This window comes from Suncus etruscus, chromosome 1 (genome assembly GCF_024139225.1).
Source record: "Suncus etruscus isolate mSunEtr1 chromosome 1, mSunEtr1.pri.cur, whole genome shotgun sequence".
Classification (NCBI taxonomy): Eukaryota; Metazoa; Chordata; class Mammalia; order Eulipotyphla; family Soricidae; genus Suncus; species Suncus etruscus.
The window spans coordinates 112,412,238-112,425,896 of record NC_064848.1 but is presented as its reverse complement, the minus strand read 5'-3'; the positions used below and the strand labels follow the sequence as shown (position 1 = coordinate 112,425,896).

Sequence of the window (13,659 nt, the reverse complement as noted above, 5' to 3'; positions counted from 1 at the left end):
TTCAGAAATCACACCTAGCAGGCTTGGGGGACCATATGGGATGTCAGGGATCGAACCACAGTGAGTCCTGGGTCAACCGCATGTAAGGCAAATGCCCTACCACTGTGCTATCTCTCTGGCTCCCTCCTATAGATTCTTGAAAGAAAATGGTTATGAATTCTGTAGAGTAAAAAGTTAAAAGTTTTTTGTGTTTGATCTGAGAGCCTGGTTAGATTACCCCATTGATTTGGGTAAGAGACATTCTAAGGAGGTAATAGTAAAGATAAAGGAAATGTATAGGATTAATAAATATGGAGGAAAAGCCATGGTTTGGGTAGCTAGCTATAGTAGTAGGGAAAGAAGAAGAATAGTACAAAGAGTAATATTTCTTCCTTGAACTTTTTGTTGTGATAATCTCTTATAGCAAAGCCAGAGAGTAACAAGGTCCAATAGTGGTCCAGTCCTTTAGATTTTCTTCTCTGTCCCAACAATGTCGTTATGGCCAAAAGTCATGAGTAAAAGTACAAAGAAGCATATTTTGTTTCAACATGTTTTGACTGTCTGAAATGAAGCACATGTTCTGACTGTGTGAAATTAAACACTGTACTTTTAAGTGTTCTTTGTGCTCTAGCAGCAATAGGGTGACATATTTGAAAACCTGGGTTTTGATCTGCCCAATTCTGAATCCCATTTGGACTGTGAATAAATTTCTTAGCTTTCCTTCCCTCAGTTTCTTTATTTGCACATGTCTGTCATGGTTTCTAATTAGTTAGTTTTGACCATAATTGTTCTCCAGTACAGGAATTTTTTTCTTAGGGTCTCTGACATTAAAAATATTTTTTGGGGGGCCAGAGAGATAGCACAGAGGTAAGGCGTTAGCCTTCCATGCGGAAGGTCAGTGGTTTGAATCCCGGCATCCCATATGGTCCCCTGAGCCTGTCAGGAGCGATTTCTGAGCATAGAGCCAGGAGTAACTCCTCAGCATTGCCGGGTGTGACCCAAAAACCAAAAAAAAAAAAAAAAACAACCAAACTAACAAAACACTATTTGTTTCTTTGCATGCTAAGAACTGCAAAATCAGTTATTCAGTTAAATTTTAGCAATTGTATAGATCTTAGGAAATGTTTCTTCTCACTTGTTTTGTAATCAAACTCCTAGAGTTCCTTCTTTTTCTTATCCAATAAGCTCTTCGCTTCCCACCTAAGATAGTTACCAGATATAAAATAAAGAAGCAAATTGCTAATTTAAGTTCCTTTAATTTCCTCATTGACTATATAGTATTTCCAATAAAGAGTCTGAAAATAGCCCAAAGTAAAAAAAAAGTTCTGGAGAATAATTATGCTGTATTTTTTGATAGACATAAAATTTAATTTGATAGCTTATCCCATGAACAAATATGATCAAATATTTCTCCTTTGTACTGTTTTCCCTAGAGACTAAACTAACGGACTGCCCTATCCAAAGTGAATAAAGGATCCCTTTTTACTACATCCCCAGCAACATTCCTCCAAAATAGGTGTTTTCAGTTTTTAACAAATATGTAGCATTTTTGGTAGTGTCAGATGATATCATTACTGTCCTGATTTAAATTTTCCTGATAATATGTAACAATAATTCTCAAGTGCCTATTTGCCATTTTGTTGTCTGCCTCAGAGAAATGGTTATGTCCTTCCCCCATATTATTATGAATTACTGTTTATTTCTTTTATTGAATATTATAAATTATTTATACATTTTATATTAGTCCTATATCTGATGTATATTAAAAAATTTAATAATAGAATTCCCACATGACCCAGCAATTCCACTTTTTTCTTTTTATTTTTTTATTGTGACCAATGTGAATTACAAGTCTTTCACATTATGTTTAAAGTACATAGTGACAGTGAATTAAGGCCATTCCCACCACCAGTGCTGTCTTCCCTCCACCCCTGTTCCCAGCATGCATCTGATACCTCCCTACTTAGCCCCCTGGACTGCTAGTGTAAAGGTCCTCTTTGTTTATTGCTTGTTGTAGATTGGGGGTCTTGATTCTGTTGTCATTGACTTTGGGTTTGGTGTTTAGGTCTGATTATTTTTTATTTCTACTCAAATTTTAAGCGTTTGTTTGTTCCTGGTATCATCCACGTTTTCCCCCATCAGTTCATGAGGCAGAACAAGATGATTTAACTTCTGTGGTTCTGTTGGAAAACAAAACAAAAACAACCAGCTACAGCAAAAACACAATAACAACAAGAAAAAACAACAACAAAACAATAAGAAAGAAAAAACAAAATAGAAAGGGAAAGAAAAAAAGAAAAAACAGGGGGAGGGCTAGTGTGGCAAGGTTATTTGTTTTTTTATTGTTGTTTGTTTTGTTTTGTATTGGTTTGGTTTTGCATAGGCACAATAAGTATTGGGGATATTAGAAAGGGAATTCCTTTGGTCTAAGAGATTCCTTAGGTCTAGTTCCTTTGGTCTAGTGTTTCTCCACTCCTGAAGCATACTGTAATAATGGTAACAACTACAGGCTCCAGACATGCTCATTATCAACCCCCAGGGTCTTTTAATGGTGAAAGGAAACTTTCTGCTCAGTTGTGGCTTACAAAATCAGTCCTTTGTCATTAGAGATCTTGGTCTTTGCACAGATTCTAGGACAAATTCTCGGTTAGAGATTGATGATTCTAGAAGTTCTGCTCCTAGGTTAAAGATTTATGATTCTAGAAGTTCTGCTCCTTCATGTTTGTTGTAGTCAGTCTTCTGTAATTAGTGAATTTGGTTTTTGCACAGATCCTAGAACAAAGCTTAGTATAGAGTCTTTCCTTAAGGTTCCAGAAGTTCTGTTTAGTCAGTATCAAAGTCAGACCTCTGGAATTAGAGATCTTGGTTTTGGGTTTTTTTGTTTTGTTTTGTTTTGTTTTGTTTTTTACTTTTTTTTTTTTTTTTGTCACATCCAGCAGCGCTCAGGGGTTACTCCTGGCTCTATGTTCAGAAATCACTCCCGGCAGGCTCAGGGAACCATATGGGATGCCGGATTCGAACCACCTTCCTTCCGCATTCAAGGCAAACGCCTTTCCTCCATGCTATCTCTCCAGCCTGTGATCTTGGCTTTTATACAAATCCTAGGCCAGAGCCTAGACTAAGCTTTCACTTATTGGTCCCAGGAAGAGTTCTGCTCAGTCACAGTTGTCAAAGTTAGTCTTCTCTTGTTAGTAATCTTGGGTTTTGTACAGGACAAAGGACAGAGTGTATTCTGGAATCATTTTACCATTAGGTGATAAGTTAGGGCTCTTAGATCACGTTGTTGCTGTTTCCTTGTCGTTGTCAGGATTTCTTATCAAACTGGTGCAAGTTGGTGCCAGAGCAGTATTAGGAACTCCCTGACCGGTGGGTGGGTGGGGTTGATTCCTTGTGCAGGTGGGGTTGATTCCTTGTGCTGCTGCAGGGAACTGAGTTGTTTCTATTGTTGGGATCTTCACTTTGACCCACTTATTCAAGTTTAAAGTCCTAAGTCCCATCTACTGTTATCTTCACCTTTCCTAGTAGAAATATGGCAGTAAATGAATAGAAATGGAGAGTTTAAAATAAATCACACCAAGCTTGCTCATGGACCAGTGTTGATCAAGTTTCTATTGTGTAAACATCACTCTTCTTGGTACTAAGAAAACAAGCTGTTAACAAAATAGTCACAGCTTGGATTTTATTATCATAGTAACTATTTTTTATTTTTTATATCTTTACTTAAGCACCATGATTACAAACATGTTTATAGTTGGGTTTCAGTTGTAAAAAGAACACTCCCCTTCACCAGTGCAACATTCCCACAACTGAAGCTCCCTATCTCCCTCCTCTCCCCATCCCCTGCCTGTATTTGAGACAGGCATTTTACTCCTCTCTATTTTTATATCAAACAAATGAGTCCAATCATTTTATGTCTGTCCCTCTCCCTCTGACTCATTTTAATACTCTCATTTAATACTCATTATAAAACTCTCCATATACATCCATGTATAAGCAAATTTAATGACTTTGTTTTTTCTAACAACTTAATAGTATTCCATTGCGTAGATGTACCACAGTTTCCTGAGCCACTCATCTGTTCTTGAGCATTTAGGTTGTTTCCATTTTCTGGCTACTGTAAATACTGATGTGATGAAAATAGGGCAGTAAAGGGCTTTTCTGAATTGTGTTTGGGACTCTTAGGTTATATTCCATGAGTGGTATTTCCGAGTCAATTTCTAGTTTTTTGAGGAATGTCTATATTGGTTTCCAAAAAGGCTGAACCAGTAGATATTCCCACCAGCAATAAATGAGTCCATTTATTTCTACATCCATGCCAGTACTGGCTGTTCTTGTTCTTTGTGATGTGTGCCAGTCTCTGTGGTGTGAGATTGTTGTTTAGATTTGCATTTTCCTGATGATTATTAATGTGGAACATTTTTTCATGTGTCTATTGGCCATCTGTATTTTTTTTTTGAGGAAATGTCTATTCATTTCTTCTCTCCATTTCTAGATAAGGTTAAATTTTTTCTTGCTATGTTCTATCAGTGCCTTATATATTTAAGATACATATATAAATATATAACCCCTTATCAGATGGGTATTGGGTTAATAGTTCTCCATTCTGTGGGTGTTCTTTGTATTCTAGTTACCATTTTCTTCCTGCAAAAGTTTCAGGTTTACAATAGACACTTTAAATAGACTGTAACATACTTTATTGTAATTTTTTATTTTATTTTGTTGAAACAATTGTGATTTACAGAGTCCTTCATAGTTTAATTTCAGATATACATTCAGTCAAAGTCATTCGCACCACCAGTGTCAACCTCCCTCCACAATGGACCTAGAGTACATCTTATAACCACCAACCTTTGCCCCCTGGTCTGCCAGTATAACCGGCCCATTTAAGTTTAGATTGTTAAAGTTTAGGTCTTTTGATTCTATTGTCATTGATTTTGGTTTGGATATTTAGTTATGTCCTTATTTTTTCCCCACCAATGCATCCCAGACTAACATATACTTTAAATAGACTATCAAAGATAACCAAACAGTGTTTGAAGGGTTATGACAAAAAATTAACCCTCATTGACTTTTGGTAGTATAGAAAAGTGGTATTACCTGTATGGAAACAATATGGGGATACCCCCAAAAGTTAGAATTACAATATGACCTAGTAATTTCATTTGTCTAAATCTAAGAACACAAAACCACTAATTTAAAAAGGTATGTACTTTCTTGTGTTATTTTCTACTTTATTTCCAGTAACCCATATATGGACAACCCAAATGCTCAAGAGGAGTATATGAAAAAATTACAAATATATATGTCACATAAAAAAGTTTTCAGACACAAGAAATGATGAAATGATGCATATTTCTTCAATATGGTTGAAACTAGAAGGTATATAAATGAGCAAGACAGAGTAGATTATTTCACTCATATGTTGAGTGATAAAAAAACAAATCAAGGAAATGTACAGTGACCAGTGGACAAACCCATTATACTCTAATTATGGAAGTAAAGTCACAAGTACTGGATGAAGCAGAAGGGAAAGTTTCCACAGGCAGTTGTATAGAAATATACTTTCACTTGGTGATGGATATAGTGTGGCAAAAAATGGGTTCTCCAAACATAAACATTGAAAGTTTTATAAATCATTGTACCTTAAATAACAATTTCTTATTGTTATTTTAAATAACAGTTTTGCACTATAATTCCAGTTTTTCCATGTATTTATAGCAAAAAAAAAAATAAAAGACAGCACAGATTGAAGATGGAGAAGGATCAAGCAAACCAAGAAGATAAATTTAAATACTCAAAAAGTGCTATGCATAGCATTGGAATGAGAGAAGATAGAGATAAATGGAACCCTCGAGGGGACCATTTTTAGATTGAGTGGCTAGAAAAGACCTCTTTAAGTTGGCAATATTTGCATAAGTACCCAAAAAAGAAGAGGGAAGTGGGAGAGGGACTAAGTGAAAAATCAAAGATGACTTCTTTATTTTGAGCACATGTGGTGCTGTTTATTAAAAAAAATGAAGAGTATTCTTTTTTAGCATAGGAAAAAGCAATCATTTTAATTAACACTTGATAATTTTATATATTCACTAGAGACAGCAAATAGCAATTGAATCCACAAGTGTGAATCTCATGAGACATTTAAACTTGGGCATTGCTGATGATACATGTTATTTTCATCCTTGTCCATGAGTAAGTCACCAAAAATATCAGTGGTGATAGTACAAGAGAAAGGAGTCTAAAAAGTGTGAGGTTGGCAAGGAATGGGGTAGCAGAACTGATGAAGAAGCAGAAACCAATGGAATAGAGAAATATGTGAAGGTAAATCTATCTGAGGAAGAGGTAGAAAAGGGGAGTGACAAATTTTGTTGAAAAATCAAGTTGCCTGAATTTGGAAAAGTGATGTATTTACTTGGTGATGTGGAATTCCCAGTGACCTTACCAAGAACACCCTCTTTGGTGGGATAGGCTGTGCTCAGGGTTTACCACTCAATCTCAGGGATCACTCTGGGCAGATTTGGGATCATATAAGGTGTTAGGGATTTAACCTCAATTTAAAATTTGCAAGTGAAGTATCCTGCCATACTATCTCTCTGGCCCTGAACACTTTTGGGGTGACTGTGAGTGTCATAGACACTTTCAACAGGGCAGAATTTTTCAAGAGCAGAATTAGTATTAGGGTAGAATAATAGAAGTAAAAAAGTAGAAGTAATTACTATTACTTCTGAGATTTACTTGGAAGTGGAACTAAATATGGTAAAGAATATAAAATGAGGATGTGATTTAAGAAAAAATTAAAATGGAGCATTCTTTGTGTGTACATAGAATATGGTACATGTATATTTGTGAAAAGAGGATTAATACACTGCTGTTTTTCTTAACCATATATATTGAATTGTTAATAATGAGATTATAATATTCTTACTTGAACATTTATTTCATTTGCTTGGCTCTCTGTCTTGCTTTCTCTTTTAAGCTTGTGTTTTCTCTTCAACGTGTACTCATTTCCTTCTCACCCTACCATCTGCATCTTTCTAAGTTTTGTTCAATAATAACTATGTTGCATCACTGAAAAAAAGAATGAAATTACATATTATTTTATGTTAAATTTTTATAAATTAAAGGCATTATTTTCATACCTGATCAAAAAGGAAAGTATCAATTTATTAATTTAGCACAGCTTCATAAGTACATGCTCTAATAGCATAAATTCAAGAATTAGAGAGAAAGTACATATAGGTGGTAGAGCATTTGCCTTACAGGTGGCTAAAACTAGTTCAAATCCCCAGCATTATATATGGTTTCTTGAATACCGCCACAAATAAACCCTGAGCATCACCAGTTTTGATCTCACAAACAAACAAAATCAAATTCAAGATAGCAAATTTGTTTCATGATCTTTTCCAACATTATGCAAATATCTACTTTAGAGAAGAGATGGTTTATATTTATAATATACTGCAGAAGTCTTAAACTATAGGCCAAACTATAAGATAACAGAAGGCCATAAATGTAGAGTACAAACCTTGAATGGATGAAACCCTAGGTTTGATTCCTCGTGATCTAGTGTGGTCTCCACTGCCACAACAAAAAAAACAACAAAATATTATTATATGATGTTGCATGAATTAAGCCATCAAAATCATGTAAATAACCATTATTATAAAAACGATAGTTTTCCTTTATCAAAATATCATAAATTTAACATCGAGAGTTAATCTTTGTCAACCAGTGAAGCAACATCACTGAGGCATATTTGACATAAATTACCTTCTTTCTCCAACTATAGCTATTATAATCACTTCTGTAGGTGTAGCTCTGCATGAGAAGCAGATTTCTTACCCTGCAAATTGAGGTCCTTAGTAACTTCTAGAAGTTAATTAATTTTGTTCGCGAATAGCAAATTTTGTGAAAATGTAATTACTTTAAAGTTGTTTGTACACTTATTTTGGATAAAAATATAATATATAGGCCTACTTTTAAGAACCAATAAAAGTATTTGAATTGCTAGAGTAGTTTCAGTTCATGAGTGGCTCCAGAACCATAGCTCTATTGCTATGGTCCTTCCTTCCTTCAGCAACTCAACAGATTCATGCAAAATTTGTACTTCAGGATGAAAGATTACATCTGGAGGAGAGACTAAATATGCAAATTAGAGATTGTGCATTTAATATTTGTGTTTATCTTTCTGGTTTTTCATTTAGCTCTGGTAATTTATAATCTTTGATTTGAGAGTAGAGTGAAGGGTAGGCATCTCTTATTGGGGCACCTGACTGTTAGTGTCTCTTTACTGCATGAAGGGTGCTGGAAAAGTATGGGAGTCGGCACCACAGGAAGCTAAAATCTTTGTATTAGGCTCTTGGGTACATAGCCATGGATTAATTCTTTATTCCTCTAGTCTCATATAGACCAATAATATTCTGCTTATGATGTCTACATGTCAGTTAGGATGACGTTTAGACAGATTTAATAAAAGAAACATTTACCCAGAATTTATACAACAGTTACTCTCAGAGTGGGAGGGTAAATCATTTGTTCATGGGATTAGCACTATCAGATGAGATTGGCTTCAGGTGAAATGGCCACACTTATTGTAAGGAATATTTGTGGTGATCATTTGTCCTTTCAATGTATTTTTTAGGGATTTACCTTATAGAATTGCTTTAAATACTTGTGCACAACAAAGGAAGGACATAAATGCCATTTAAATTCTTCAGATACACTTAAACTTCTTTTTGAAAATGAACGGATTCACTACCAGATATCATTCATGTTTGTGTTGAAGTTCATGACACATAACCCTGGCTATTTCCATTCCAAGCCTTACACTTTGTTACTTATTTTTGAGCAGTTACTTATGAAATGTAGAATTTATCAGTAATCAAAAGGCATAATAAGGTAGCTCTCCTTCTGAGCGTATGGTTGCTGAGTAACTTCCTTTCCAATACCCTTTTTTTCACCTATATTTTGATGGTGAGAATCAATCTAGGAAAACTGTTGTTTGGCCTTTAGCACATTGTCAGCTTTGGCAATGACAGACTAACTGGTGTTGTACTGAACAACACTGAAATAAAATAAATGAGTCTGCTGAAACCTTGGAACTCATGTATACTACAAATGTAAAAATCATCAACAGATGTCATTTGTTGAAATGGAGGCTCCTCCAGCAAATGTGTGAAAGTTAAATATAAACTGCTCTATTCTTCTTTTGGTTTATTTGTTTTTAATCTAGTATAAAAATTATCTCAGTTACATGATACTTTTGGCATGTGTTTCATGGCTATTTTGTGTGTTGGGAGAACTTTAAACTATAGATATACTATGATTTATTATTTGAATTCTTTAAGTATATACGAACAGATCCTTAAGAGCATATTAAAGCTGTCTTTGGTCTTCATATTTCAATCACTAAAAGTAATCATGATAAACAATCACCAGCTAGTCATAATGGAACATAATGTCCCTTTTCAGTCTTTAATATTAGATGATAGTAGAGTAATATTCATCATATATCTAGTAGTTCTTATTTCTTTGGGATTTGATATTTGAGTACAACATTTTAATTTCCCATATATTATCTCAATTTAATAGCACTAAACACATAAAAATAAGGGGGAAAGAGCCAAACAGGAATGAAATTTTCTACAACATTGCTGAATATTTTTTCTGTAAAGGGTCAATAGGCCAAGTAGGTTTGGAACCTCTGATTTAATGCAGTCACTGTTCATTGATAATAATTTGAGTCATAATAGCAATATTAATTATTCTTTATTATAGTTGTTTCTTGGCATAGACTAAGAAAATTTAATTAATTTGCTCTTTAATATATCTAAAGAAATATAGAATGAATACTCTGAGGTTTGGCTGTCTACTAAAATTATCAAATGATATTGATCAGAATGAGTCATAAGAAACGTCAGCATGGAGTGAGTGAGTGAGAAATGGCTGCAGGTGGGGGTTTCCAGGCAGAGTGCTGACTGCTCTACCTGCAGAATCTCCACCGGGCTGTGCTTCTTCTGAGGAACTGAGCACCGGAAGGGAGCCCTGTCCTACTCTTCTCTGTCTTTCCTGAACTCTGGAAGCTCTCCTCAGAGCCTGGGGAAGCGAACCCCAAAGAAACTACATTCGGGAGCTACCCAGCGAGCCAGTGAGTGAGTGAGAAATGGCTGCAGGTGGGGGTTTCCAGGCAGAGTGCTGACTGCTCTACCTGCAGAATCTCCACCGGGCTGTGCTCCTTCTGAGGAACTGAGCACCGGAAGGGAGCCCTGTCCTACCCTTCTCTGTCTTTCCTGAACTCTGGAAGCTCTCCTCAGAGCCCTGGGAAGCTAACTCCAAAGAAACTACATTCGGGAGCTACCCAGCGAGCCAGTGAGTGAGTGAGAAATGGCTGCAGGTGGGGGTTTCCAGGCAGAGTGCTGACTGCTCTACCTGCAGAATCTCCACCGGGCTGTGCTTCTTCTGAGGAACTGAGCACCGGAAGGGAGCCCTGTCCTACCCTTCTCTGTCTTTCCTGAACTCTGGAAGCTCTCCTCAGAGCCCTGGGAAGCGAACCCCAAAGAAACTACATTTGGAAGCTACCCAGCGAACCAGAAACTGAGCACCTGAAGGGAGCCCTGTCCTACTCTTCTCTGTCTTTCCTGAACTCTGGAAGCTCTCCTCAGAGCCCTGGGAAGCGAACCCCGAAGAAACTACATTTGGGAGCTACACAGCGAGCCAGTGAGTGAGTAAGAAATGGCTGGATGTGGGGGTCTCCAGGCAGAGTGCTGATTGCTCTACCTGCAGAGTCTCCACCCGGCTGTGCTTCTTCTGAGGAAACTGAGCACCGGAAGCGAGCCCTGTCCTACCCTTCTCTGTCTTTCCTGAACTCTGGAAGCTCTCCTCAGAGCCCTGGGAAGCGAACCCCAAAGAAACTACATTCGGAAGCTACCCAGCGAGCCAGTGACTCTCCTCAGAGTCCTGGGAAGTGAACCCCAAAAATACAGCATTCTGAAGCTGCCCAGCGAGCGAGTGAAAACTACGCCTGACCAGTGGGGCCTGACCGTGAAAAACTGTGAGTGCTGCCTGTGTGTGTCTCTCTGCTATCCTGTTGCGTAAACCTCCTTAGAGTGGGCTGAAAAGAGGCTCCAGAAGGCACTTAGCTCCACTTCGCTACGCGGCCGTGCACTCTTTCTAAGGAAAGAACTCCATTGCAACAAGAAGGAAAAATCACACTAAGAACGGCGCTATATCACAGAAGCAAACATTTCTCTCTGGACTGTCTTCTCTGTTGCATGCTCAGGCCTAAGATTTGACCCAGTGTGAGGCTTCATCCACGGAGGACTCCCCTCCCTTAGAGGCAAGTCAGCCCATCCAGAAAGGGAGGAGCCAGAGGAGTGTGCTGCCTACATCATATAGACAATGAATACCACCACAACACGTAGAAAAACCCACAATACAAGTGTGACAATGGGGAAACAACGCAGGCCAGCATCAGACATAGAGAATGAAGATGACAATTCTGATGACCAGATAATGACCAACCAACTAATCAACCTCTCAGATAAGGACTTTAGACTAGCAATATGGAAGGTGCTCAACAGACTCCAAGAAACCATGGATCGAGTTGAACAGAACACTAATAAGAACCAAGAAAATATGAAGGCAGAAATGACAAAACTCCAAACTGAAATAACATGTCAACTAAAAGGACTGAAAAAGTCAGTAAACGAAGTGAATGACAAAATGGATAAGCTCTGGGACAGGGTATCAGAAGCTGAGAATAGACTTGGTGCTTTGGAAGATGAGATACATAACAATTCCATACAGCAGGAGAGATTGGACAAAAAACTTAAAGCAAATGAGCAGACAATGGAAAAATTAGTCAAAGAATGGGAACAGACGAAAATAGAAGTCTATGATAAGATCAACAGAAACAACTTAAGAATCATTGGAGTCCCAGAGACCCAGGAAGAAAATTTCCAGGAAGAAAATTTCCAGGAAGAATCAACGGTCAAGAACATCATTAAAGAGAAACTTCCAGAGCTAAAGAATATATGTGATCAAATCCTGCATGCCCGAAGAGTACCAACCAAAAGAGACCCCAGAAAAACCACCCCAAGACACATCCTAGTCACAATGACAAATCCCACAGATAGAGACAGAATTCTGAAAACAGCAAGATCAAAAGGGGAAATCATGTTCAAGCAAGCTTCCCTGAGATTTACAGCAGACCTGTCACCAGAAACAATCAATGCCAGAAAGCAGTGGTGGGATATTGTGACAAGACTGAATGAAATGAATGCTTCACCCAGAATACTATACCCAGCAAAACTCACTTTCCGGTTTGATGGAAGAATACATGGTTTCACAGACAAAAAACAGCTCAGAAACTTCACAGACACAAAACCAGTCTTAAGAGAAAAACTGAAAGACCTAATCTAAGACAAGACTACCCAAAAGACACACCAAATTTTGAAATAAAGATGGCGTTAAATCCCAGGACAATTCTTTCTCTCAACGTCAATGGACTAAATGCACCAGTTAAGAGACACAGAGTGGCTAAATGGATCAAAAAACTCAATCCAACCTTCTGCTGCCTACAAGAAACGCACCTGAATAGTCAGAACAAACATAGACTCAAAATAAAAGGCTGAAGAAAAATCATCCAAGCAAACAACACCCATAAAAAAGCTGGAGTGGCCATACTAATATCAGATAATGCAAACTTTATACTCAGGAAGGTTGTAAGGGACAAACACGGACATTTTATATTAATCAAGGGGTACGTAGAGCAGGAAGAATTCACTCTCCTAAACATATATGCACCGAATGAGGGGCCAGCAAAATATTTAATACAACTGTTGACAAATCTGAAAAATAATATCAACAACAACACAATAATTGTGGGGGACCTTAACACGGCTTTGTCAACACTGGACAGGTCAACCAGACTGAAACCCAACAAGAATATACTAGACCTGAGGAGAGAAATGGAAGAAAGAGGCCTAGTGGATATATATAGGACACTCCATCCCCAGAAACCTGGATACACATTCTTCTCCAATGTACATGGGACATTCTCCAGGATAGACTACATGCTGGCACATAAAACATACCTCCATAAGATCAAGAGGATAGAAATTTTGCAGACTACCTTCGCTGACCACAAGGCTCTGAAATTATTTGTGAACTCCAAAGGGACTCAGAAGAAACACTTTAACACCTGGAAGTTAAACAGCCTCATGCTCAATAACCAATGGGTCCGAGATGAAATCAAGGAGGAAATAAAAAGGTTCCTGAAAACAAATGACAATAAAGACACAAACTCTCAGAACTTATGGGACACAGCAAAAGCAGTACTGAGAGGAAAATTTATAGCTTTGCAAGCACACATCAGGAAGGAAGAAGGAGCTTACTGAGTAGCTTAATGACACAGCTAATAGAACTAGAAAATGCTCAAAAAAAGGACCCAAGAATAGGAAGACAGAAGGAAATAACAAAGCTGAGAGCAGAAATCAACGAAGTGGAAACCCAAAAAACAATCCGAAAGATCAACGAAAGCAGAAGTTGGTTCTTTGAAAAAATAAACAAGATTGATAGACCACTGGCAAACCTAACAAAGAAAGAGAGAGAGAGAAACTTGATAACTCGTATCAGGAATGAAAAAGGAGAGATCACTACTGATATGACAGAGATTCAAAGGGT

At 37.4% G+C, this 13,659-nt stretch overlaps 1 protein-coding gene across 1 annotated transcript in view; it reads left to right on the top strand.

The window, feature by feature from the left end:
• Positions 1 to 13,659, top strand: part of RELN (reelin) — a 548,597-nt gene that overhangs the window by 293,195 nt on the left and 241,743 nt on the right. The window lies entirely within an intron of this gene.